A 5,676-nucleotide genomic window follows, 5' to 3' on the forward strand; every position below is an offset into this window, starting at 1 on the left:
GTGTGTGTGTGTGTGTGTGTGTGTGTGTGTGTGTGTGTGTGTATATATATATATATATATATATATATATATATATATATATGGTGTGTGTGTGTGTGTGTGTGTGTGTGTGTGTGTGTGTGTGTGTGACTTTAGTCTAGTGCAGCAATAAACGGTTTTTATAGAAAATGTATGTTTTGAAATATTATTACAATTTATATATATATATATATATATATATATATATATATATATATATATATATAATATATATATATATATATATATATATATATATATGAAAAAGTAATTAAGAGTTTATTTGAAGTAGAAAACATTTTAAATGTCTTGATGTCACTTCTGATCAATTGAATGCATCCTTATCAAATTAAAGAATACATTTCTTTAAAAAAAAAAAAATAATAATAATCTGACCCCAACCTTTTAAACAGTAATGTATTTCGAGAAAAAAAAAAGTATTTTGTTCCTCAGAGGTGTCTATATTTTGGTAAGAAGCACAAAAGTCCTCGTCAGGTTAATAAAAACCACACGTGGCTTTTCATCATTCCCTTCTCAGATGTCACAGACAGAAGCGATGGGTTCTGCCTCTCTCCATTTGACTGTTTTCTTTTGTAACGGTGGAGCTCTCCCGGGACCCGCGCTTGGCTCCAGAGCATTGGACCCCTTGGCTTCGCTCAGGTCAGTGGGGCCACTGTTTTCCTTGGAAGTCTTTGGTGGGATTCTGCATCCACACTGGAATTTTAGCCTTGTGGAAAACAGCTCCAAACCTGTACACTTCATATAGATACTGCACCTGTATGTCTCCAATTACTGACTCAATTTGCCCAAAGTCATCCCATATACACATATATATGCATGAGCAGCTAAGGGTGGACAGCCATTTTAACAAGAACCTTTAGGCCACCATGGAGGGAACTTCTAACTAGAACAGAAAGGATTCTCAACTTGTGTTTATTATTAAAAGGGCTTGCACCGGCCGCTCCCAAGTGCTTTATCTTCTCCAGGAACTCAGTCTTCTGATGAAGGACTTTTTCATGTTTTCTTTATCATTTTTTTGTTATAATAATGTGGGGGTTGTGATTCAATTCTCTGCAGCTGAAATGAACATTGGCAGGAATACACAGACAATATTACTTATATTATATTACTATTTTCACACAAATGAAGGTTAAATGGACAGATTGTCAATTTCAAAAGTTTTATTTTCACACAATTCACTGCAAAATACTATGATATGACTTCAAAACACTTAATTTGTATACTAAAACATTTGGACATTTGCATATAACCAGTTCTTAAAGGGGTCATATGATGCGATTTCAATTTTTCCTTTCTCTTTGAAATGTGTTACAAGCTCTCTGTGCATAAAGAAGATCTGTAAAGTTGCAAAGATTAAAGTCTCAAATCCAAAGAGATATTCTTTATAAAAGTTAAGACTTGTCCACACCCTCCTAAAACGGCTCATTCAAACACGCCCCCACATGTCTACGTCACTATGTGGAAAGATTTGCATAATGCTGCCCAAATGTTCACCCAAAGAAAAAAAGGCGTAACTTTGTTTCTCGCTGTTGCCACCAGCATCATGTTGTGGAGACACTGTGTATTTCCTTGTAAATGCAAAACTACTTTGTCTGGCCTTCCAAAAGAGGAGACAACTAGAAATCAGTGGTTAAGTTGTATTTACAACACTGTTCCAGAACAGTTCAACCCAAATATTCAGACGTATGCAACGCATTTTATGGAGGATGAGGACTGTTTCCTGAACCAGTAGCCTACAATGTGTCTGTGACACAAAGGCTGTTTCTGAAAAGTTGGGCAGTTCAAAATTTGCAAGGACAGTCTGGCGCTTCTGACTCACAGCCTGTAAGTACGTTTTTTTTATATTTAAATAATTTGCCAATGATGATTCAAATGCGAGTTTTGAGCAGTGTAGAGTAGGCTTGTTGTTTGTTGTTTCTCAGATCACAAAAGCAGAAATGGTTTTATGTTTATGAAGTGTGATATGCAACGCAACGTGTAAAAAGAGAGTATAAGTCATTATAATCAGTAATTATGTCCCAACCGTATGCAACAAATGTTTGTAATGGGTTTTATTGGTTTTGTCTCATCTAGTGATGTCCGGATCATGAACGAATCTTTCTATTTAACCAGATCTTCTTAGTGAACCGGTTGAACCAGTTCACCAAATCGAACTGAATCATTTGAAACAGTTCGCGTCTCCAATATGCACTAATCCACAAATTACTTAAGTTATTCGGTTTATAAACATGCCTTACACTCCCTCTGATGCGAAATAAACCAATATCCCACGTTATTCAGTTACTCCTAACAGTACATTGACTGAACTGCTAAAAGAGAACCGATGATGGGATGTGCAATCAGCGTACACCTCGCTTTTCAGAACGATGAGCTTAGTAAAAATCGACGCGTTTCAGAAAGGTGGGGCATAGAGGAAAAACAATCATGTACATTATATTGAAAATAATGTTTTTTTTTTTTACCTTAAACCGCATAAACACATTGCATTACACCAAATACACAAAATAATGTTCCTTTTAGTAACATCATATGACCCCTTTAAGCAACGTAATATCATGTCACCACAGGAACGTTTTTCAGTAAGCCTGGGTTGGTTTTATTAAACAGCACTTGTAAGTATTGTTCGTTATATATATTACAGGCATCATTTAATAAAATATAATCACTGTAATAACAGTTGATGTTATGTGTTTCAGGCAAAATATAGGGTCATGTGAAAAAAAAAAAAAGAAAAAAAAAAGCTTGTTAAGACCTCCACCCCACTGTGAAGAAATCCCAGAGCTCATTTTATGTGATAGGTTCCCATGCTCGGTCCAGCCCTGCTTAGCAAAGATGACGATGGTGCCCCATTGAACAATACACACAGGAAGTGAAGCTTTGCTCTTTCGTCACACAGACAGAAATGAAGAGAGAGACTTATTGTTCCAATTTAAATTAAATCTAATAATGACAAGAAACCCCAGACAGCCAGATGCACACACTCTTGATCCTTTTTTCCTTTCTGCCTATTATAAACCAACCACAGACACACATCCAGCGTCTATATACTAACTTATCAGCAAAAACAACTGCACATTTCAACAGCTCTGACGTCGGTCTTTATTTATTTTACAAACAGACTCCTGTCAGTCCAGCGTGTCTTGTACTGTATATGGTCACTTATCAGCACAGCTTTCAGAAAAATGGATATTCGCTACAGAGAATGAATTACCGCTATGTGTGATTCCTTTAGCCTGACTCTGTCCAGCCCTCACTAATCTGGCTGTTAGGACGAGGGCCAAAATAAACAGCAAATGCTATATTGCAGCAGAGAGGCATGTAGACTGATTTGGATCTACAGGTTAAGGGAGTGTGAAGTTCGTATTGACGTAGATGAACAGTTGGAATGGCCGCGGTGAGAGACGGAGCAGCGGCCAACAGTTAAGGCCATCCAGAGGTCAATGACAGAGGTCTGATAGCGTAACGGCGCCCATTACTCATGTCTGTATCCAAGAGAACAAGCTCAAGACAACCTGCCACAACTGTGTAAATACATTTATTCACGTCATCCAGCCAGCTGTGATATAGCCTACGGATGAAACTGGGGTTTTGTGATTGAATCAAACAGAGCAAAGCGATGAGAGCTGGTAAAAATAACTCATGACTTGCTGTTGTAGCGCATTGTAGCTGTTTTGACTGGTTCTTTTTTACAGTCATATTAGATAGCAATAAAATGGCTTATATGAGTGTAAAAATGAATAAAATGAGGTATTAAGAAGGTTTTAAACATTCACAGAGAACATAAACATAGCTCTTGGCTTGAGATATTTGTTGAATCAAAACAACACTTCCAAAGAATGAACGTTCATATGTACGTGATAAACACACTTTAAGATGAAAGGCTAATTATACTTATGCACGCAAAGACATGCAGCAGAACTCAATGAGTTCCAGACACTAAACAACAAAGAGAAAATTCATAAAACTTGTTTTTCTTGGAGGAAATAACAGCTAATAATTTTTTGCTTTGTTTGACAATCATTATTTTAATCTCAGATACTAAAGAACCAAATCAAGCAATTTTCACAACCACTAAACATTTTGTGCATTTTTTTTTCCAGAACGTGTGAAAGTTCTCAGAGAAAGAAAAGAATATATATTTAGAGGGTGGTTAACAATAAGAGCAAGCAATTCATTTTAGATGTCTTACTATCATTCCTTCAGGAATTGAATGATTTTGTAGTGAAACTAATGGCTATTGCTGGAGCGACATCTGGATTCAATTGAGCTCCTAACGTGGGCTAAAGTCCTCACATGTCCGAAGGGTTCTGTGGTTTGGAGGATGTGGCTCAAGTCAGCAGAACAATATTCAAGAAAATGAATTGCTTCTGAGATTTTCTTCATTTTCCATTATGTGTTTTACATTACTGATCAGACCATTTCCCTTGCATCTCCCATTTGCAGAGAAGAAAAAAATACTTATTAAAAATACTCTATTGGTGCCAGCCACAGACCGCCCACAGAATAAGCTGCAATTTGGAGAACACTGCTGTTTAGTCAAACGTTTGACTATGTGAGATTTTCAGCTTAAGTAAGATTATTTGTCATTTAACAGACACTTTTTTTATTCAAAAAGCAACTCACAGCACACTGACAGATCAGATCAACCTGAGGTTAAGTGCCTAGCTTGACGTCACAATGGTAGTGACTCATGGATCACCACTTCCATGTTTTAAACTTACAACCTTTGAGTTGAACCTTTTAGATGCTAAAATTCACTAGCACCCCCTGAATATACAATGTTCTGTGTGAGTGAGAAGAGTAAAATGCACTGCTGCATAAATTTCATTCACACAAATTGTTGAACCTAATAAATTACACAAAAGCCTAATCTTTTGTTTTTTTGTTCCTTAAAAAAGAACTGAATAGGAAAAAAAATAGTAACTTCTCCCTCCTCTTTTCTCAAACATTCTGAAGACTCTTAATTTTGAATCCGCAACAAACTGACACATTCATATTCAAACTTTTCATAATGGATGCTGCTGCTGATCATCCCCTGTCTTACAACTTTGTTGTAAACTGCTGCTGGAAATGATGACCATAGTAAGACGTATAACATGTTTTTAGTGAAGTCAGTTCCAGGATGGGGTGTGTGTGTGTGTGTGTGTGTGTGTGTGTGTGTGTGTGTGTGTGTGTGTGTGTGTGTGTGTGTGTGTGTGTGTGTGTGTGCATGAGAAAATAAAAAGCCACTGGAATTCGAAGATTGAGAGACATTTGGGCACCATAGTCATGAAGATGTTTGTGCAGTTATGGGTATAAAATCAATTATGACCATCAGGAAAAGCACACAAAGTGTTTTACCACAGTTACCATCTTAACATGAAAGCTCTTCACACTGTTCAATTGGGTGCAAATAGATCCTCTATAACCCCTTTATAGAAGGTGTTATAGTGGAACTATAAATCACAAGAATGTCAATAAATGTCATTAAACCATAAGAAGCAATAAAAATCAATACAGTTTACTTTGTTGTCTCAAATCAAACTGTTATCTCAGCCATCCTGCCCTCTCAAAAACATCTATGAACACAACAGAAACATCAAACACACATCAAAACACAGTCACCCAACCATATTCCCCTCTTTCACCGTAGAACAA

The sequence above is a fragment of the Cyprinus carpio genome, chromosome A1 (assembly GCF_018340385.1).
Source record: "Cyprinus carpio isolate SPL01 chromosome A1, ASM1834038v1, whole genome shotgun sequence".
In the NCBI taxonomy this organism is placed as follows: Eukaryota; Metazoa; Chordata; class Actinopteri; order Cypriniformes; family Cyprinidae; genus Cyprinus; species Cyprinus carpio.